Source organism: Oncorhynchus masou, chromosome 6 (genome assembly GCF_036934945.1).
Source record: "Oncorhynchus masou masou isolate Uvic2021 chromosome 6, UVic_Omas_1.1, whole genome shotgun sequence".
NCBI classification, from domain to species: Eukaryota; Metazoa; Chordata; class Actinopteri; order Salmoniformes; family Salmonidae; genus Oncorhynchus; species Oncorhynchus masou.
In genome coordinates, this window is record NC_088217.1 from 1,404,488 (window position 1) to 1,428,467 (window position 23,980).

Consider the following 23,980-nt stretch of genomic DNA (forward strand, 5'->3'; position numbering starts at 1 on the left):
GTTCAGACACTGTTCTCTCTCAGCTCCATCACCCTGGTTCAGACACTGTTCTCTCTCAGCTCCATCAACCTGGTTCAGACACTGTTTTCTCTCTGTTCTCTCAGCTCCATCAACCTGGTTCAGACACTGTTTTCTCTCTGTTCTCTCAGCTCCATCACCCTGGTTCAGACACTGTTTTCTCTCTGTTCTCTCAGCTCCATCACCCTGGTTCAGACACTGTTCTCTCTCAGCTCCATCACCCTGGTTCAGACACTGTTCTCTCTCAGCTCCATCACCCTGGTTCAGACACTGTTCTCTCTCAGCTCCATCAACCTGGTTCAGACACTGTTTTCTCTCTGTTCTCTCAGCTCCATCAACCTGGTTCAGACACTGTTTTCTCTCTGTTCTCTCAGCTCCATCACCCTGGTTCAGACACTGTTTTCTCTCTGTTCTCTCAGCTCCATCACCCTGGTTCAGACACTGTTCTCTCAGCTCCATCACCCTGGTTCAGACACTGTTCTCTCTCAGCTCCATCACCCTGGTTCAGACACTGTTCTCTCTCAGCTCCATCACCCTGGTTCAGACACTGTTCTCTCTCAGCTCCATCACCCTGGTTCAGACACTGTTCTCTCTCAGCTCCATCACCCTGGTTCAGACACCGTTCTCTCTCAGCTCCATCACCCTGGTTCAGACACTGTTCTCTCTCAGCTCCATCAACCTGGTTCAGACACTGTTCTCTCTCAGCTCCATCACCCTGGTTCAGACACTGTTCTCTCTCAGCTCCATCAACCTGGTTCAGACACTGTTTTCTCTCTGTTCTCTCAGCACCATCACCCTGGTTCAGACACTGTTCTCTCTCAGCTCCATCAACCTGGTTCAGACACTGTTCTCTCTCAGCTCCATCACCCTGGTTCAGACACTGTTCTCTCTCAGCTCCATCACCCTGGTTCAGACACTGTTCTCTCTCAGCTCCATCAACCTGGTTCAGACACTGTTCTCTCTCAGCTCCATCAACCTGGTTCAGACACTGTTTTCTCTCTGTTCTCTCAGCTCCATCAACCTGGTTCAGACACTGTTCTCTCTCAGCTCCATCACCCTGGTTCAGACACTGTTCTCTCTCAGCTCCATCAACCTGGTTCAGACACTGTTTTCTCTCTGTTCTCTCAGCTCCATCAGCCTGGTTCAGACACTGTTCTCTCTCAGCTCCATCACCCTGGTTCAGACACTGTTCTCTCTCAGCTCCATCACCCTGGTTCAGACACTGTTCTCTCTCAGCTCCATCACCCTGGTTCAGACACTGTTCTCTCTCAGCTCCATCACCCTGGTTCAGACAGTGTTCTCTCTCAGCTCCATCACCCTGGTTCAGACACTGATCTCTTTCTGTTCTCTCTCAGCTCCAAATCCCCTGTTCAGACACTGTTTTCTCTCTGTTCTCTCAGCTCCATCAACCTGGTTCAGACACTGTTTTCTCTCTGTTCTCTCAGCTCCATTACCCTGGTTCAGACACTGTTTTCTCTCTGCTCTCTCAGCTCCATTACCCTGGTTCAGACACTGTTTTCTCTCTGTTCTCTCAGCTCCATCACCCTGGTTCAGACACTGTTTTCTCTCTGTTCTCTCAGCTCCATCACCCTGGTTCAGACACTTTCATTTTTTTTCAGACACTTTCATCTTTCAATTTTTTTATTTCACCTTTATTTTATTTAACCAGGTAGGCTAGTTGAGAACAAGTTCCCATTTGCAACTGCGACCTGGCCAAGATAAAGCAAAGCAGTGTGAACAGACAACACAGAGTTACACATGGAGTAAACAATTAACAAGTCAATAACACAGTAGAAAAAAAGGGGAGTCTATATACATTGTGTGCAAAAGGCATGAGGAGGTAGGCGAATAATTACAATTTTGCAGATTAACACTGGAGTGATAAATGATCAGATGGTCATGTACAGGTAGAGATATTGGCGTGCAGAAGAGCAGAAAAGTAAATAAATAAAAACAGTATGGGGATGAGGTAGCTGAAAATGGGTGGGCTATTTACCAATAGACTATGTACAGCTGCAGCGATCGGTTAGCTGCTCAGATAGCAGATGTTTGAAGTTGGTGAGGGAGATAAAAGTCTCCAACTTCAGGGATTTTTGCAATTCGTTCCAGTCACAGGCAGCAGAGTACTGGAACGAAAAGTGGCCAAATGAGGTGTTGGCTTTAGGGATGATCAGTGAGATACACCTGCTGGAGCGCGTGCTACGGATGGGTGTTGCCATCGTGACCAGTGAACTGAGATAAGGCGGAGCTTTACCTAGCATGGACTTGTAGATGACCTGGAGCCAGTGGGTCTGGCGACGAATATGTAGCGAGGGCCAGCCGACTAGAGCATACAAGTCGCAGTGGTGGGTGGTATAAGGTGCTTTAGTGACAAAACGGATGGCACTGTGATAAACTGCATCCAGTTTGCTGAGTAGAGTGTTGGAGGCAATTTTGTAGATGACATCGCCGAAGTCGAGGAACGGTAGGATAGTCAGTTTTACTAGGGTAAGTTTGGCAGCGTGAGTGAAGGAGGCTTTGTTGCGGAATAGAAAGCCGACTCTTGATTTGATTTTCGATTGGAGATGTTTGATATGAGTCTGGAAGGAGCGTTTACAGTCTAGCCAGACACCTAGGTACTTATAGATGTCCACATATTCAAGGTTGGAACCAACCAGGGTGGTGATGCTAGTCGGGCATGCGGGTGCAGGCAGCGATCGGTTGAAAAGCATGCATTTGGTTTTACTAGCGTTTAAGAGCAGTTGGAGGCCACGGAAGGAGTGTTGTATGGCATTGAAGCTCGTTTGGAGGTTAGATAGCACAGTGTCCAAGGACGGGCCGGAAGTATATAGAATGGTGTCGTCTGCGTAGAGGTGGATCAGGGAATCGCCCGCAGCAAGAGCAACATCATTGATATATACAGAGAAAAGAGTCGGCCCGAGAATTTAACCCTGTGGCACCCCCATAGAGACTGCCAGAGGACCGGAAAGCATGCCCTCCGATTTGACACACTGAACTCTGTCTGCCAAGTAATTGGTGAACCAGGCAAGGCAGTCTTCCGAAAAACCGAGGCTACTGAGTCTGCCGATAAGAATATGGTGATTGACAGAGTCAATGGCGTAGGTTGCGACAATGGCGGCGGATAGTTTCAGAAATAGAGGGTCCAGATTGTCAAGCCCATCTGATTTGTACGAGTCCAGGTTTTGCAGCTCTTTCAGAACATCTGCTATCTGGATTTGGGTAAAGGAGAACCTGGAGAGGCTTGGGCGAGGAGCTGCGGGGGGGGCGGAGCTGTTGGCCGAGGTTGGAGTAGCCAGGCGGAAGGCATGGCCAGCCGTTGAGAAATGCTTGTTGAAGTTTTCGATAATCATGGATTTATTGGTGGTGACAGTGTTACGTAGCCTCAGTGCAGTGGGCAGCTGGGAGGAGTTGCTCTTGTTCTCCATGGTCTTCACAGTGTCCCAGAACTTTTTGGAGTTGGAGCTACAGGATGCAAACTTCTGCCTGAAGAAGCTGGCCTTAGCATACACAAAGGGAACATTTCGACATTTTCTGTATGGTTAGTGAAAAAGTCCATATTGCAAATGTACCGTCCCTTACTAGACGTCCGAAAACATTTGTTAAATTCGGGGACGGCGTCGGGCCGAGCGGCAGGGCCAGACCTACCGGGAAGTCATCAAATGAACTTTGTCGGACATTCGGTTTTCGTTTTATAAAATAATCAAATTTTGGTCATTTTTCCGCTATCCCGGAAAATCCCACAAGAGTGCATAAGCAATCATACTGCAATTTGACAAAACATCACGAATCACGACGGGCCTTATCTCGAAAACTGAAAATATTTCGAAGCCGAAACTTGGTGAGCATAGGTTTGGCATAATGGGCAGTTGGCCCCGAACAAGATGGCGTCTAGGCCTCAACGGTTTTTGAGTTATGGCCATTTTTCTGGGATTAAATGTCCAAAATGAAAATAGAGAAATGATTTTTTCACTTCACGTCAAAGTCAAGGAGCCTCCGGTGTCAATAACAAAAAAAATCAGCCATTTATCTATCGTCATTTAAGAGAAATCGTACGATGACAGATTTTTAGATGTTCAAATATAGGTGTTTTTTTTCAACAGTTACAGATCCAGTTGCAGGGTGTTCATACGAATATTTTTAAAGTGTGCTGCGGAGCTCTGCGAGATTTCTGTGATTTTCTATGATTTTCTGAAATAACACACACTCACTAAACCCTCCGTAAATAACTCAGTTCTTAACGTAAAGACTTAAAACTCAGGATTCTGTAAAGGCATACCCCAATGAGGATATGAGTTTATTTATAGCTTCCTGTGCCAACAGAAAGTGCCTTAAATGGTGTCATAGTGGCTGTATCCAAGGGTTAAAAAGGTCAGATCTTTTCAAAACTTCATATGTGTGATTAGGCAACCCTCCTGAACTGTAAAATCAGTCATTTCTCCCAACAGATGTCAAAGAAAAGCTCTCACACACACACACACACGGCAAGGATGGAGTGACAAAGCGTGGTGTTTAAAGACACAGAGAGCAGGCAATGGCATAAACATAATCCCAAGGCCGTGCCGAGTTCAACGAAATATCCCGCTTGACCGTAGCCCGCTCGGTCTAAGCGCAGCGACCATGAGAAAAGTAGGCCCAATATGAAGCCTGCACCAGAACGTCATTTGATTTTGGGTGACAGCGGCGGAACCGTTAGGTTTAGAAGGACAATTCAAACACAGGACTGTTCCTAAGGTCCTCCCGATCTGTGCAAGCCTAACCTTGACCGTGTGGCATTAACCCTTCACAGTTAAAAGAAGGTGTTTACATAAAAACAGTTTGCATTGACTTCTCTCCCCATAGGAATACATTGGCTTCACCTCTAAATTCAACCTGAAGCCTATGTGGGTTATGAATGCCTTATGAACCTGTCTTCTATGACAGTCCATCAGACCACTATGAGGTCTACCTGTGTCGATTCTAAGCTTCCTGGTGCAACCGGAAGTGGTTAAATTCACCCAAAAGGTATTTGGATGTACATCACCAGCAAAGGTGAAAATGACTCTGCATTCAACCCTGTGTAGATCAGTCAATTCTCAACGTAAAGACTTAAAACTCAGAATTCTGTAAGTGTCGATGTCAATCAAGACATGTGTGTACTTATAGCTTCCTGTGCCAACCGGAAGTGCCATAATTGGTGTCTCAGGGGCTGTTTGGAAGGGTTAAAAAAATCAGATCTGTCCAAAACTTCATATGTGTGATTAGGCAACCCCCGTGAACTGTAAATCAGTCATTTTTCCCATAAAAAATCAAAGGAAAACTAAATCACACAGATACACAACTTGGATGGAGGGACGTATTGGAGTGCGTAGAGACTGACAGTGCCTCCAATAGTTAGCTTTGTTCGAGCTAAAAAAGAACCGTCAGACCTAGAGTTCCGAAACTTTAGAAACCTGTTCTAGACCTCAGGTCGATAGTGCGTGGTGAGTTAGGTGGCTCTAGAAGGTTCTCGGACCGAGAAACAGCCTCGTACATTTGCAATGACTTCAATACATTTTGACCATTACTAAAATGGCGACATTTAGAAAAGTCTCAGAGACACAAGACTAGGTGCATTGAAACCGGCTCGGCCCATAGACACGAATCCCAACGTTTCTGTCCGATAGCTCATTCAAGGACCCCATAGCAAGGCATGGAAAAAAGTGGATTTTCAGCACCAATTAGGGTTTTACTCGGACACCAAATGACCTATCGAGCCGAAACTCGGGATTCGGGGTCGCCTCACATAGGACTACACATAATGTCCGAACTGGACCCGCAGCTAGAACGTAACTATGTGTTTTACGTTTTTATTATGTTTTAAACTAAAGGCGCTGTGAATTATGGGCCTGCTCTGACATATGTGATAGTTGGCTTCTAAATGAGTTGGAAAAAGTGGGTTTGGTGTCAATTGGTATCAGTTTGGTGTCAGAATGACATCTAATTGACTGATGGACACTGACTTGCTAGTTGACTTTTGTGCATTTGCAACATGTTTAAGCGGAGAGGGACCATCACCAAAATGGCATTCTGAAATCAACACCAAAAATAGCATCACCATAGTGTCCAGGCTCTGCCGAGTTCAACGAGACGCCCCGCTTGACCGTAGCTCGCTCGGTCTGAGCGCAGCGACCATGAGAAATGTAGGCCCAAAATGAAGCCTGCACCAGAACGTCATTTGATTTTGGGTGACAGCGGCGGAACCGTTAGGTTTAGAAGGACAATTCAAACACAGGAATGTTCCAAGGTCCTCCCGATCTGTGCAAGCCTAACCTTGACCATGTGGCATTCACCCTTCACAGTTAAAAGAAGGTGTTTACATAAAAACAGTTTGCATTGACTTCTCTCCCCATAGGAATACATTGCCTGCTCCCCTAAATTCAACCTGGAGTCTATATGGGTTATGAATGCTGTATGAACCTGTCTTCGGTACCAGTCCATCAGGCCACTATAAGGTCTACCTGTGTCGATTCTAAGCTTCCTGGACCAACCGGAAGTGGTTAAAATTGCCCTAAAAGTGTATACCCATACCCTGCCTGCAGTTTGATAGACATAGTGCATTCAACCCTGTGTAAATCAGTCAGTTTTTATGGTAAAGACTTAAAACTCAGGATTCCGTAATAGAATACCCCAATGAGGATGTGTGTTGAGTTATAGCTTCCTGTGCCAACCGGAAGTGCCATAATTGGTGTCTCATGGGCTTAAGGGGTTAAAAAAATCAGATCTTTCCAAAACTTCATATGTGATTAGGCAACCCCCATGAACTGTAAATCAGTCATTTTTCCCATAAAATTTCAAAGGAAAACTAAATCACACACACACACAGCTTGGAAGTAGGGACCCATTGGGGTGCGTAGAGACATACACTCCCTGCATTAGTTAACCTTGTTGGAACTTTTAAAGAACCATCAGACTTAGAGTTCCGAAACTTTAGAATCCTGTTCTAGACCTCAGGTCGATAGTGCGTGGTGAGTTACGGCGCTCTAGACGGTTCTCGGACCGAGAAACAGCCTCGAACATTTGCAATGACTTCAATTCATTTTGACCATTACGAAAATGGCAACATTTAGAAATGTCCCAGAGACACAAGACTAGGTGCATTGTGACCGTCTCGGCCCATAGAGACAGAACCCAACGTTTCTGTCCGATAGCTCATTCAAGGACCCCGTAGCAAGTAATTGAAAAAAGTGGATTTTCAGCACCAATTAGGGTTTTACTCGGACACCAAATGACCTATCGAGCCGAAACTTGGGATTCGGGGTCGCCTCAGCTAGGCCTACACATAACACAAGAAATGGACCCGCAGCTAGAACGTAACTACGTGTTTTATGTTTTTTTTTATGGTTTGAACCGAAGGCGTTGTGAATTTTGGGCCAGCTCTGAAGTATGTGATACTTGGCTCCTAAACGAGTTGGGAAAAGTGGGATTGGTGTCAGTTTGTATCATTTTGGTGTCAGAATGATATCAAATTGACTGATGGACGGTGACTTGCAGGTGACTCTTGTCCATTTGCAATATGTTTAAGCGGTGAGGTACCATCACCAAATGGACATTCTGAAATCAACCCTAACGAGCGATGGAGAGGTACCAGAATCACTGCCCAGCTATCCCGAGTTCATCAGGCCAGTCAATTTTGCATTCCTGCACGATTTTCAGTGACTTTGCAAAAGTGAGAAAACATTTGCAATATGTTTTAACAGTGAGGTACCATCACCAAAAGTGACATTCTGAAATCAACCCTAACGAGCGATGGAGAGGTACCAGAATCACTGCTCAGCCATCCCGAGTTCATCGGGCCAGTCAATTTGGCATTCCTGCACGATTTTTATAGCATGACAAATTCGTGATGGTGAATGCCCAGTTAACCATATTGCAAATGCACAGTGACTTTGCAAGAGTGAGAAAACTTCACCAAATGGACATTCTGAAATCAACCCTAACGAGCGATGGAGAGGTACCAGAATCACTGCCCAGCCATCCCGAGTTCATCGGGCCAGTCAATTTGGCATTCCTGCACGATTTTTATAGCATGACAAATTCGTGATGGTGAATGCCCAGTTAACCATATTGCAAATGCACAGTAACTTTGCAAAAGTGAGAAAACATAAACAAATGGACATGATGAAATCAACACCACGAGTGATTGAAAGGAACAACAATCACTGCCCGGCCATCCCGAGTTCATCAGGCCAGTCAATTTTGCATTTCTGCAGGATTTTTGAGCATGTCAAATTTCTTATGACATTTGGCCCCCACAAAACATATGCCTTATGCACAAGTAAAAAAAAAAAAAAAATTATGATAATAAAATATGACTAAAGTATGTTGATACAGTTCTTATACGTGTGTAATTGACACAAAATTCTAAAGAATTTCGAAAAACGGTCCAGAAAGCACTTTTTTAGGGGTGTGTGAAGTTTTTTATGAAATTTTGCAATTATTGACTTTTGACTTCTGACTTCCTATGAAATCATATTGCAAATGGAGAAAACACATGCAATAATGCGCAAGTAAAAAAAAAAAAATTCTGATAATAAAATTGGACAAAAGTATATTCATATGGTTCTTACACATGTGTAATTGACAAAAAAAGCGAAAGAATTTCGAAAAACGGTCCAGAAAGCACTTTTTTAAGGGGTGATAAGTTTTTGACAAAAAAATCATTTTTTCAAAATTTGGTTTTTGGATGTTGACTTGGGGTCCATTTCCTATATGAAAAACCAAGGTGGAGCGCACACGCCACCTGTTGGATTTTTGAAGTGTTACAACTGGCAATTGCCATATGGCATTTGCAAAACATTTTGCATGAATCAACGCCGATTTGGGTGGTATTGTCCATCGTGTACATGGTTTGTACTATGCCAATGGTTTCCCATTCATTTTTGTCCATTTGAGGGGGGAATTCCCTTACTTTCCTGACTGACTGCGTGTATTGGTTCCTGACTTCCCTGAACAGTTGCATATCGCGGGGACTATTCGATGCTATTGCAGTCCGCCACAGGATGTTTTTGTGCTGGTTGAGGGCAGTCAGGTCTGGAGTGAACCAAGGGCTGTATCTGTTCTTAGTTCTGCATTTTTTGAACGGAGCATGCTTATCTAACATGGTGAGGAAGTTACTTTTGAAGAATGACCAGGCATCCTCAACTGACGGGATGAGGTCAATGTCCTTCCAGGATACCCGGGCCAGGTCGATTAGAAAGGCCTGCTCACAGAAGTGTTTTAGGGAGCGTTTGACAGTGATGAGGGGTGGTCGTTTGACTGCGGCTCCGTAGCGGATACAGGCAATGAGGCAGTGATCGCTGAGATCCTGGTTGAAGACAGCGGAGGTGTATTTGGAGGGCCAGTTGGTCAGGATGACGTCTATGAGGGTGCCCTTGTTTACAGAGTTAGGGTTGTACCTGGTGGGTTCCTTGATGATTTGTGTGAGATTGAGGTCATCTAGCTTAGATTGTAGGACTGCCGGGGTGTTAAGCATATCCCAGTTTAGGTCACCTAACAGAACAAACTCTGAAGCTAGATGGGGGGCGATCAATTCACAAATGGTGTCCAGGGCACTGCTGGGAGCTGAGGGGGGTCGGTAGCAGGCGGCAACAGTGAGAGACTTATTTCTGGAGAGAGTAATTTTCAAAATTAGTAGTTCGAACTGTTTGGGTATGGACCTGGAAAATATGACATTACTTTGCAGGCTATCTCTGCAGTAGACTGCAACTCCTCCCCCTTTGGCAGTTCTATCTTGACGGAAGATGTTATAGTTGGGTATGGAAATCTCAGAATTTTTGGTGGCCTTCCTGGCCAGGATTCAGACATGGCAAGGACATCAGGGTTAGCAGAGTGTGCTAAAGCAGTGAGTAAAACAAACTTAGGGAGGAGGCTTCTGATGTTGACGTGCATGAAACCAAGGCTTTTTCTATCACAGAAGTCAACAAATGAGGGTGCCTGGGGACATGCAGGGCCTCCACATCACCCGCAGAACAGAGACGGAGTAATATGAGGGTGCGGCTAAAGGCTATCAAAACTGGTCGCCTAGAGCATTGGGGACAGAGAATAAGAGGAGCAGGTTTCTGGGCATGGTAGAATATATTCAGGGCATAATGCGCAGACAGGGGTATGGTGGGGTGCGGGTACAGCGGAGGTAAGCCCAGGCACTGGGTGATGATGAGAGAGGTTGTATCTCTGGACATGCTGGTTGTAATGGGTGAGGTCACCGCATGTGTGGGAGGTGGGACAAAGGAGGTATCAGGGGTATGAAGAGTGGAACTAGGGGCTCCATTGTGAACTAAAACAATGATAACTAACCTGAACAACAGTATACAAGGCATATTGACATTTGAGAGAGACATACAGCGAGGCATACAGTAATCACAGGTGTTGAATTGGGAAAGCTAGCTAAAACAGTAGGTGAGACAACAACAGCTAATCAGCTAGCACAACAGCAGCAGGTAAAATGGCGTTGACTAGGCAACGGGGCCGACAGATAAAACATAAACAAACAGAATGGAGTACCGTGATTAATGGACAGTCCAGCGTGCATCAGCTATGTAGCCAAGTGATCAGTGTCCAGGGGGCAGCGGTGTATGGGGCAGGGAAGCTGGACTGGCGAGTGTTATCCAGGTTAAAAAAACTAACAATAACTAAATAGCTTGTAGCTAGTTAGGTGGTTAGATTCTGGAGGTTCTTGAGTGTGTTCTAAAAATTAAAAATAATAGCGATTACGTATCACATTGGGTGAGGCAGGTTACCGGAAGGTATAAACAAATTAAAAATTGAAAAGAGATAGAAAGTAAATCTGGGTCCAGTGAGTGTTTGGGACGTGGCGATTCAGACGGTTAGCAGGCCTGTGCTAACAAGCTAACAGTTAGTAGGCCGGGGCTAAACAAGGTGTAGCAGTTAGGGGACCGGGGCTAGACAAGCTAGCAGTTAGCAGGCCGAATTAGCAAGCAAGGAGATAGCAAGGGCTAGAGAGTTAGCCTTTGGGGGACGTCGCGATGGGGTGAGTCTGTTTATTCCTCTTCATGCGGTGACATCGATAGACAGGTCGTGGGTCTGGGTATTGTAGCCCAGGAGTATGCTACGGTGGTAGCACAGGGGGTTAGGGTGACCCTAAAGAGCTGGTTGGGGTTATGAAATGATATGACCCTAAAGATCTGGTTAGGTTATGATATGAAATGACCCTACAGAGCTGAATGGGGATATGATTTGACCATACAGAGCTTTTTGGATTATGATATGATATGACCCTAGAGGGCTGACTGGGGATATGATATGATATGATATGACCCTACAGAGCTGGTTAGGGATATGATATATGACCCTAAAGAGCTGGTTTGGGGATATGATATGATATGACCCTGCAGAGCTGATTGGGGATAGGATATGATATGACCCTAAAGAGCTGGTTGGGGATATGATATGCTATGACCCTACAGAGCTGATTGGGGATAGGATATGATATGACCCTAAAGAGCTGGTTGGTGATATGCTATGACCCTACAGAGCTGATTGGGTATATGATATGATATGACCCTAAAGAGCTGGTTGGCGATATGATATGATATGACCCTAAAGAGCTGGTTGGGGATATGATATGCTATGACCCTACAGAGCTGATTGGGGATATGATATGACCCTAAAGAGCTGGTTGGGGATATGATATGATATGACCCTACAGAGCTGATTGGGGATATGATATGACCCTAAAGAGCTGGTTGGGGATATGCTATGACCCTACAGAGCTGATTGGGGATATGATATGATATGACCCTAAAGAGCTGGTTAGGTTATGATATGATATGACCCTACAGAGCTGAATGGGGATATGATTTGACCATACAGAGCTGGTTGGGGATAGGATATGATATGACCCTAAAGAGCTGGTTGGGGATATGCTATGACCCTACAGAGCTGATTGGGTATATGATATGACCCTAAAGAGCTGGTTGGGGATATGATATGATATGACCCTACAGAGCTGATTGGGGATATGATATGACCCTAAAGAGCTGGTTGGGGATATGCTATGACCCTACAGAGCTGATTGGGGATATGATATGATATGACCCTAAAGAGCTGGTTAGGTTATGATATGATATGATTCTACAGAGCTGAATGGGGATATGATTTGACCATACAGAGCTGGTTGGGTTATGATATGATATGACCCTACAGGGCTGACTGGGGATATGATATGATGTGACCCTACATTGCTGGTTGGGGATATGATATGATATGACCCTACAGAGCTGGTTGGGGATATGATATGATATGACCCTACAGAGCTGATTGGGGATATGATATGATATGACCCTACAGAGCCGATTGGGGATATGATATGACCCTAAAGAGCTGGTTGGGGATATGCTATGACCCTACAGAGCTGATTGGGGATATGATATGACCCTACAGAGCTGATTGGGGATATGATATGACCCTAAAGAGCTGGTTGGGGATATGCTATGACCCTACAGAGCTGATTGGGGATATGATATGATATGACCCTAAAGAGCTGGTTAGGTTATGATATGATTCTACAGAGCTGAATGGGGATATGATTTGACCATACAGAGCTGGTTGGGTTATGATATGATATGACCCTACAGGGCTGACTGGGGATATGATATGATGTGACCCTACAGGGCTGGTTGGGGATATGATATGATATGACCCTACAGAGCTGGTTGGGGATATGAAATGATATGACCCTACAGAGCTGATTGGGGATATGATATGATATGACCCTACAGAGCTGATTGGGGATATGATATGACCCTAAAGAGCTGGTTGGGGATATGCTATGACCCTACAGAGCTGATTGGGGATATGATATGACCCTACAGAGCTGGTTGGGGATAGGATATGATATGACCCTACAGAGCTGATTGGGGATATGATATGATATGACCCTACAGAGCTGGTTGGGGATATGATATGATATGACCCTACAGAGCTGATTGGGGATATGATATGACCCTAAAGAGCTGGTTGGGGAAATGCTATGACCCTACAGAGCTGATTGGGGATAGGATATGATATGACCCTACAGAGCATTTTGGGTTATGATATGATATGACCCTACAGAGCTGGTTGGGGATATGATATGCCCCTACAGGGCTGTTTGGGGATATGATATGATACTGCAGAGCTGATTGGGGATATGCTATGATATGACCCTACAGAGCTGGTTGGGTTATGATATGATATGACCCTACAGGGCTGGTTGGGGATATGATATGATATGACCCAACAGAGCTGATTGGGGATATGATATGATATGACCCTACTGGGCTGGTTAGGTTATGATATGATATGACCCTACAGGGCTGGTTGGGGATATGATATGATATGACCCTACAGAGCTGATTGGGGATATGATATGATATGACCCTACTGGGCTGGTTAGGTTATGATATGATATGACCCTACAGGGCTGGTTAGGTTATGATATGATATGACCCTACAGAGCTGGTTAGGTTATGATATGATATGACCCTACAGGGCTGGTTGGGGATATGATATGATATTACCCTACAGAGCTGGTTAGGGATATGCTATGACCCTTCAGAGCTGATTGGGGATATGGTATGACCCTAAAGAGCTGGTTGAGGATATGATATGACCCTACAGAGCTGGTTGGGGATATGATATGATGTGACCCTACAGAGCAGATTGGAGATATGATATGATATGACCCTACAGAGCTGATTGGAGATATGATATGATATGACCCTACAGAGCTGGTTGGGGATATGATATGACCCTACAGAGCTGGTTAGGTTATGATATGATATGACCCTACAGAGCTGATTGGGGATATGATATGACCCTAAAGTGCTGGTTGGGGATATGCTATGACCCTACAGAGCTGATTGGGGATATGATATGATATGACCCTACAGAGCTGGTTGGGGATATGATATGATATGACCCTACAGAGCTGATTGGGGATATGATATGATATGACCCTAAAGAGCTGGTTAGGTTATGATATGATATGATTCTACAGAGCTGAATGGGGATATGATTTGACCATACAGAGCTGGTTGGGTTATGATATGATATGACCCTACAGGGCTGACTGGGGATATGATATGATGTGACCCTACATTGCTGGTTGGGGATATGATATGATATGACCCTACAGAGCTGGTTGGGGATATGATATGATATGACCCTACAGAGCTGATTGGGGATATGATATGATATGACCCTACAGAGCCGATTGGGGATATGATATGACCCTAAAGAGCTGGTTGGGGATATGCTATGACCCTACAGAGCTGATTGGGGATATGATATGACCCTACAGAGCTGATTGGGGATATGATATGACCCTAAAGAGCTGGTTGGGGATATGCTATGACCCTACAGAGCTGATTGGGGATATGATATGATATGACCCTAAAGAGCTGGTTAGGTTATGATATGATTCTACAGAGCTGAATGGGGATATGATTTGACCATACAGAGCTGGTTGGGTTATGATATGATATGACCCTACAGGGCTGACTGGGGATATGATATGATGTGACCCTACAGGGCTGGTTGGGGATATGATATGATATGACCCTACAGAGCTGGTTGGGGATATGAAATGATATGACCCTACAGAGCTGATTGGGGATATGATATGATATGACCCTACAGAGCTGATTGGGGATATGATATGACCCTAAAGAGCTGGTTGGGGATATGCTATGACCCTACAGAGCTGATTGGGGATATGATATGACCCTACAGAGCTGGTTGGGGATAGGATATGATATGACCCTACAGAGCTGATTGGGGATATGATATGATATGACCCTACAGAGCTGGTTGGGGATATGATATGATATGACCCTACAGAGCTGATTGGGGATATGATATGACCCTAAAGAGCTGGTTGGGGAAATGCTATGACCCTACAGAGCTGATTGGGGATAGGATATGATATGACCCTACAGAGCATTTTGGGTTATGATATGATATGACCCTACAGAGCTGGTTGGGGATATGATATGCCCCTACAGGGCTGTTTGGGGATATGATATGATACTGCAGAGCTGATTGGGGATATGCTATGATATGACCCTACAGAGCTGGTTGGGTTATGATATGATATGACCCTACAGGGCTGGTTGGGGATATGATATGATATGACCCAACAGAGCTGATTGGGGATATGATATGATATGACCCTACTGGGCTGGTTAGGTTATGATATGATATGACCCTACAGGGCTGGTTGGGGATATGATATGATATGACCCTACAGAGCTGATTGGGGATATGATATGATATGACCCTACTGGGCTGGTTAGGTTATGATATGATATGACCCTACAGGGCTGGTTAGGTTATGATATGATATGACCCTACAGAGCTGGTTAGGTTATGATATGATATGACCCTACAGGGCTGGTTGGGGATATGATATGATATTACCCTACAGAGCTGGTTAGGGATATGCTATGACCCTTCAGAGCTGATTGGGGATATGGTATGACCCTAAAGAGCTGGTTGAGGATATGATATGACCCTACAGAGCTGGTTGGGGATATGATATGATGTGACCCTACAGAGCAGATTGGAGATATGATATGATATGACCCTACAGAGCTGATTGGAGATATGATATGATATGACCCTACAGAGCTGGTTGGGGATATGATATGACCCTACAGAGCTGGTTAGGTTATGATATGATATGACCCTACAGAGCTGATTGGGGATATGATATGACCCTAAAGTGCTGGTTGGGGATATGCTATGACCCTACAGAGCTGATTGGGGATATGATATGATATGACCCTACAGAGCTGGTTGGGGATATGATATGATATGACCCTACAGAGCTGATTGGGGATATGATATGATATGACCCTACAGAGCTGGTTGGGGATATGATATGATATGACCCTACAGAGCTGATTGGGGATATGATATGACCCTAAAGAGCTGGTTGGGGATATGCTATGACCCTACAGAGCTGATTGGGGATAGGATATGATATGACCCTACAGAGCATTTTGGGTTATGATATGATATGACCCTACAGAGCTGGTTGGGGATATGATATGCCCCTACAGGGCTGGTTGGGGATATGATATGATACTACAGTGCTGATTGGGGATATGCTATGATATGACCCTACAGAGCTGGTTGGGTTATGATATGATATGACCCTACAGGGCTGGTTGGGGATATGATATGATATGACCCTACAGAGCTGATTGGGGATATGATATGATATGACCCTACTGGGCTGGTTAGGTTATGATATGATATGACCCTACAGGGCTGGTTAGGTTATGATATGATATGACCCGACAGGGCTGGTTGGGGATATGATTTGCCCCTACAGAGCTGGTTGGGGATATGATATGACCCTACAGAGCTGGTTAGGTTATGATATGATATGACCCGACAGGGCTGGTTGGTGATATGATATGACCCTACAGGGCTGGTTGGGGATATGATATGATATTACCCTACAGAGCTGGTTAGGGATATGCTATGACCCTTCAGAGCTGATTGGGGATATGGTATGACCCTAAAGAGCTGGTTGAGGATATGATATGACCCTACAGAGCTGGTTGGGGATATGATATGATGTGACCCTACAGAGCAGATTGGAGATATGATATGATATGACCCTACAGAGCTGATTGGAGACATGCAATGATATGACACTGCAGAGCTGGTTGGGGATATGAAATGATATGACCCTACACATCTGATTGGAGATATGATATGATATGATATGACCCTACAGGTTGGGGATAGGATATGATATGACCCTACACAGCTGATTGGAGATATGATAGGATATGATATGACCCTACAGAGCTGGTTGGGGATATGATATGACCCTACAGAGCTGGTTAGGTTATGATATGCTATGACCCTACAGAGCTTAATGGGGATATGATTTGATATGACCCTACAGAGATGGTTGGGGATATGCTATGTCCCTACAGAGCTGATTGGGGATTTGATTTGATATGACCCTACAGAGCTGGTTAGGGATATGATATATGACCCTAAAGAGCTGGTTGGGGATATGATATGCTATGACCCTAAAGAGCTGGTTAGGTTATGATATGATATGACCCTACAGAGCTGGTTGGGGATATGATATGACCCTACAGAGCTGATTGGGGATATGATATGACCCTACAGAGCTGATTGGGGATATGATATGCTATGACCCTAAAGAGCTGGTTGGGGATATGATATGATATGACCCTACAGAGCTGATTGGGGATATGATTTGATATGACCCTACAGAGCTGGTTGGGGATATGATATGCTATGACCCTAAAGAGCTGGTTGGGGATGAGGATATTATTTGACCCTACAGAGTTGGGTGGGGATGAGGATATGATATGACCCTACAGGGCTGGTTGGGGATATGATATGATATTACCCTACAGAGCTGGTTAGGGATATGCTATGACCCTTCAGAGCTGATTGGGGATATGGTATGACCCTAAAGAGCTGGTTGAGGATATGATATGACCCTACAGAGCTGGTTGGGGATATGATATGATGTGACCCTACAGAGCAGATTGGAGATATGATATGATATGACCCTACAGAGCTGATTGGAGATATGATATGATATGATATGACCCTACAGAGCTGGTTGGGGATATGATATGACCCTACAGAGCTGGTTAGGTTATGATATGATATGACCCTACAGAGCTGATTGGGGATATGATATGACCCTAAAGTGCTGGTTGGGGATATGCTATGACCCTACAGAGCTGATTGGGGATATGATATGATATGACCCTACAGAGCTGGTTGGGGATATGATATGATATGACCCTACAGAGCTGATTGGGGATATGATATGATATGACCCTACAGAGCTGGTTGGGGATATGATATGATATGACCCTACAGAGCTGATTGGGGATATGATATGACCCTAAAGAGCTGGTTGGGGATATGCTATGACCCTACAGAGCTGATTGGGGATAGGATATGATATGACCCTACAGAGCATTTTGGGTTATGATATGATATGACCCTACAGAGCTGGTTGGGGATATGATATGCCCCTACAGGGCTGGTTGGGGATATGATATGATACTACAGTGCTGATTGGGGATATGCTATGATATGACCCTACAGAGCTGGTTGGGTTATGATATGATATGACCCTACAGGGCTGGTTGGGGATATGATATGATATGACCCTACAGAGCTGATTGGGGATATGATATGATATGACCCTACTGGGCTGGTTAGGTTATGATATGATATGACCCTACAGGGCTGGTTAGGTTATGATATGATATGACCCGACAGGGCTGGTTGGGGATATGATTTGCCCCTACAGAGCTGGTTGGGGATATGATATGACCCTACAGAGCTGGTTAGGTTATGATATGATATGACCCGACAGGGCTGGTTGGTGATATGATATGACCCTACAGGGCTGGTTGGGGATATGATATGATATTACCCTACAGAGCTGGTTAGGGATATGCTATGACCCTTCAGAGCTGATTGGGGATATGGTATGACCCTAAAGAGCTGGTTGAGGATATGATATGACCCTACAGAGCTGGTTGGGGATATGATATGATGTGACCCTACAGAGCAGATTGGAGATATGATATGATATGACCCTACAGAGCTGATTGGAGACATGCAATGATATGACACTGCAGAGCTGGTTGGGGATATGAAATGATATGACCCTACACATCTGATTGGAGATATGATATGATATGATATGACCCTACAGGTTGGGGATAGGATATGATATGACCCTACACAGCTGATTGGAGATATGATAGGATATGATATGACCCTACAGAGCTGGTTGGGGATATGATATGACCCTACAGAGCTGGTTAGGTTATGATATGCTATGACCCTACAGAGCTTAATGGGGATATGATTTGATATGACCCTACAGAGATGGTTGGGGATATGCTATGTCCCTACAGAGCTGATTGGGGATTTGATTTGATATGACCCTACAGAGCTGGTTAGGGATATGATATATGACCCTAAAGAGCTGGTTGGGGATATGATATGCTATGACCCTAAAGAGCTGGTTAGGTTATGATATGATATGACCCTACAGAGCTGGTTGGGGATATGATATGACCCTACAGAGCTGATTGGGGATATGATATGACCCTACAGAGCTGATTGGGGATATGATATGCTATGACCCTAAAGAGCTGGTTGGGGATATGATATGATATGACCCTACAGAGCTGATTGGGGATATGATTTGATATGACCCTACAGAGCTGGTTGGGGATATGATATGCTATGACCCTAAAGAGCTGGTTGGGGATGAGGATATTATTTGACCCTACAGAGTTGGGTGGGGATGAGGATATGATATGACCCTACAGAGCTGGTTGGGGATATGAAATGATATGACCCTACACATCTGATTGGAGATATGATATGATATGACCCTGAAGAGCTGATTGGGGAAATGATATGATATGACCCTACAGAGCTGGTTGGGGATAGGATATGATATGACCCTACACAGCTGATTGGAGATATGATAGGATATGATATGACCCTACAGAGCTGGTTGGGGATATGATATGATATGACCCTACAGAGCTGATTGGATATATGATATGACATGATATGACCCTACAGTACTGGTTGGGGATATGATAGGATATGATATGACCCTACAGGGCTGGTTGGGGATATGATATGATATGACCCTACAGAGCTGATTGGAGATATGATATTATATGATATGACCCTACGGGGCTGGTTGGGGATATGATATGATATGACCCTACAGAGCTGGTTGGGGATAGGATATGATATGACCCTACAGAGCTGGTTAGGGATATGATATATGACCCTACAGAGCTGATTGGGGATATGATATGATATGACCCTAAAGAGCTGGTTGGGGATATGGTTTGACCCTACAGGGCTGATTGGGGATATGATATGACCCTACAGAGCTGATTGGGGATATGATATGATATGACCCTACAGAGCTGGGTGGGGATGAGAATATGATATGACCCTACAGGGCTGGTTGGGGATGAGGATATTATTTGACCCTACAGAGCTGGTTGGGGATGAGGATATTATTTGACCCTACAGAGCTGGGTGGGGATGAGGATATGATATGACCCTACAGAGCTGGTTGGGGATGAGGATATTATTTGACCCTACAGAGCTGGGTGGGGATGAGGATATGATATGACCCTACAGAGCTGGGTGGGGATAGGATATTATTTGACCCTACAGAGCTGGGTGGGGATAGGATATGATATGACCCTACAGAGCTGTTTGGGGATGAGGATATTATTTGACCCTACAGAGCTGGGTGGGGATAGGATATGATATGACCCTACAGAGCTGGTTGGGGATGAGGATATTATTTGACCCTACAGAGCTGGGTGGGGATAGGATATGATATGACCCTACAGAGCTGGTTGGGGATATGATATGACCCTACAGGGCTGACTGGGGATATGATATGATTTGACCCTACAGGGCTGATTGGGGTTATGATATGATATGACCCTACAGGGCTGATTGGGTTTATGATATGATATGACCCTACAGGGCTGGTTGGGGATATGATATGATATGACCCTACAGAGCTGGTTAGGGATATGATATGACCCTACAGAGCTGATTGGGGATATGATATGATATGACCCTGAAGAGCTGATTGGGGATATGATATTATATGACACTACAGAGCTGATTGGAGATATGATATGATATGATATGACCCTACAGAGCTGGTTGGGGATAGGATATGATATGACCCTACACAGCTGATTGGAGATATGATAGGATATGATATGACCCTACAGAGCTGGTTGGGGATATGATATGATATGACCCTACAGAGCTGATTGGATATATGATATGATATGATATGACCCTACAGTACTGGTTGGGGATATGATAGGATATGATATGACCCTACAGGGCTGGTTGGGGATATGATATGCTATGACCCTACAGAGCTGATTGGAGATATGATATTATATGATATGACCCTACAGGGCTGGTTGGGGATATGATATGATATGACCCTACAGAGCTGGTTAGGGATATGATATATGACCCTACAGAGCTGATTGGGGATATGATATGATATGACCCTAAAGAGCTGGTTGGGGATATGGTATGACCCTACAGGGCTGATTGGGGATATGATATGACCCTACAGAGCTCATTGGGGATATGATATGATATGACCCTACAGAGCTGGGTGGGGATGAGGATATGATATGACCCTACAGGGCTGGTTGGGGATGAGGATAGGATTTGACCCTACAGAGCTGGTTGGGGATGAGGATATTATTTGACCCTACAGAGCTGGGTGGGGATGAGGATATGATATGACCCTACAGAGCTGGTTTGGGATGAGGATATTATTTGACCCTACAGAGCTGGGTGGGGATAGGATATGATATGACCCTACAGAGCTGGTTGGGGATGAGGATATTATTTGACCCTACAGAGCTGGGTGGGGATAGGATATGATATGACCCTACAGAGCTGGTTGGGGATATGATATTATTTGACCCTACAGAGCTGGGTGGGGATGAGGATATGATATGACCCTACAGAGCTGGTTGGGGATAGGATATGATATGACCCTACAGAGCTGGTTGGGGATATGATTTGATATATGATATGTTATGATATTTAATTTGACCATACAGGTCTGGTAGGGGATCAATACTTTAAACTGCCCGAACGGCACCAGAACATCAAGATGAACCCAAATCTGAGGTCCTGGGTACTCTGGAGCAGGTTTTCATCAAGGATCGCTCTATACTTTGCTCCATTCATCTTTCCCTCGATCATGTCGAGTCTCCCCTTACCTGCCCTCCAGACTGGCACCATGCTGGCACCAGGCACCCTCCAGACTGGCACTATGCTGGCACCAGGCACCCTCCAGACTGGTACTATGCTGGGTCCTGGCACCAGGTATCCTCCAGACTGGCACTATGCTGACACCAGGTACCCTCCAGACTGGCACTATGCTGGGTCTTGACACCAGGTACCCTCCAGACTGGCACTATGCTGGCACCAGGCACCCTCCAGACTGGCACTATGCTGGCACCATGTACCCTCCAGACTGGCACTATGCTGGGTCCTGACACCAGGCACCCTCCAGACTGGCACTATGCTGGCACCAGGCACCCTCCAGACTGGCACTATGCTGGCTGCTGGCACCAGGCACCCTCCAGACTGGCACTATGCTGGCTGCTGGCACCAGGTATCCTCCAGACTGGCACTATGCTGGCACCATGTACCCTCCAGACTGGCACTATGCTGGGTCCTGACACCAGGCACCCTCCAGACTGGCACTATGCTGGCACCATGTACCCTCCAGACTGGCACTATGCTGGGTCCTGACACCAGGCACCCTCCAGACTGGCACTATGCTGGCTGCTGGCACCAGGCACCCTCCAAACTGGCACTATGCTGGCTGCTGGCACCAGGTATCCTCCAGACTGGCACTATGCTGGCTGCTGGCACCAGGCACCCTCCAGACTGGCACTATGCTGGGTCCTGGCACCAGGTATCCTCCAGACTGGCACTATGCTGGCACCAGGTGTCCTCCAGACTGGCACTATGCTGGCTGCTGGCACCAGGTGTCCTCCAGACTGGCACTATGCTGGCTGCTGGCACCAGGTACCCTCCAGACTGGCACTATGCTGACACCAGGTACCCTCCAGACTGGCACTATGCTGGGTCCTGACACCAGGCACCCTCCAGACTGGCACTATGCTGGCTGCTGGCACCAGGCACCCTCCAAACTGGCACTATGCTGGCTGCTGGCACCAGGTATCCTCCAGACTGGCACTATGCTGGCTGCTGGCACCAGGCACCCTCCAGACTGGCACTATGCTGGGTCCTGGCACCAGGTATCCTCCAGACTGGCACTATGCTGGCACCAGGTGTCCTCCAGACTGGCACTATGCTGGCTGCTGGCACCAGGTGTCCTCCAGACTGGCACTATGCTGGCTGCTGGCACCAGGTACCCTCCAGACTGGCACTATGCTGGCACCAGGTGTCCTCCAGACTGGCACTATGCTGGCTGCTGGCACCAGGTACCCTCCAGACTGGCACTATGCTGACACCAGGTACCCTCCAGACTGGCACTATGCTGGCCCCAGGTACCCTCCAGACTGGCACTATGCTGGCACCAGGTATCCTCTAGACTGGCACTATGCTGGCACCAGGTGTCCTCCAGACTGGCACTATGCTGGCTGCTGGCACCAGGTACCCTCCAGACTGGCACTATGCTGGGTTCTGGCACCAGGTACCCTCCAGACTGGCACTATGCTGGCCCCAGGTACCCTCCAGACTGGCACTATGCTGGCACCAGGTATCCTCCAGACTGACACCAGGTACCCTCCAGACTGGCACTATGCTGGCTGCTGGCACCAGGTACCCTCCAGACTGGCACTATGATGGCCCCAGGTATACTCTGGATTGGCACTATGCTGGCACCAGATATCCTCCAGACTGGCACTATGCTGGCACCAGGTATACTCCAGACTGGCACTATGCTGGCACCAGGTATAATCCAGACTGACACTATGCTGGCTGCTGGCACCAGGTACCCTCCAGACTGGCATTATGCTGTCTGCTGGCCCCAGGTATCGTCTTGACTGGCACTTTGCTGGCACCAGGTATCCTCCTGACTGGCACTATGCTGGTTCCTGGCACCAGGTATCCTCTAAACTGGCACTATGCTGACACCAGGTACCCTCCAGACTGGCACTATGCTGACACCAGGTGCCCTCCAGACTGGCACTATGCTGGTCCCTGACACCAGGTACCCTCCAGACTGGTACTATGCTGGCTGCTGGCCCCAGGTATCCTCCAGACTGGCACTATGCTGGCAACAGGTGTCCTCCAGACTGGTACTATGCTGGCTGCTGGCACCAGGTACCCTCCAGACTGGCACTATGCT

At 46.1% G+C, this 23,980-nt stretch overlaps 1 protein-coding gene across 1 annotated transcript in view; it reads left to right on the forward strand.

Annotated features, from left to right (window-relative positions):
• Nucleotides 1–23,980, forward strand: part of wnt7aa (wingless-type MMTV integration site family, member 7Aa) — a 95,127-nt gene that overhangs the window by 37,865 nt on the left and 33,282 nt on the right. The window lies entirely within an intron of this gene.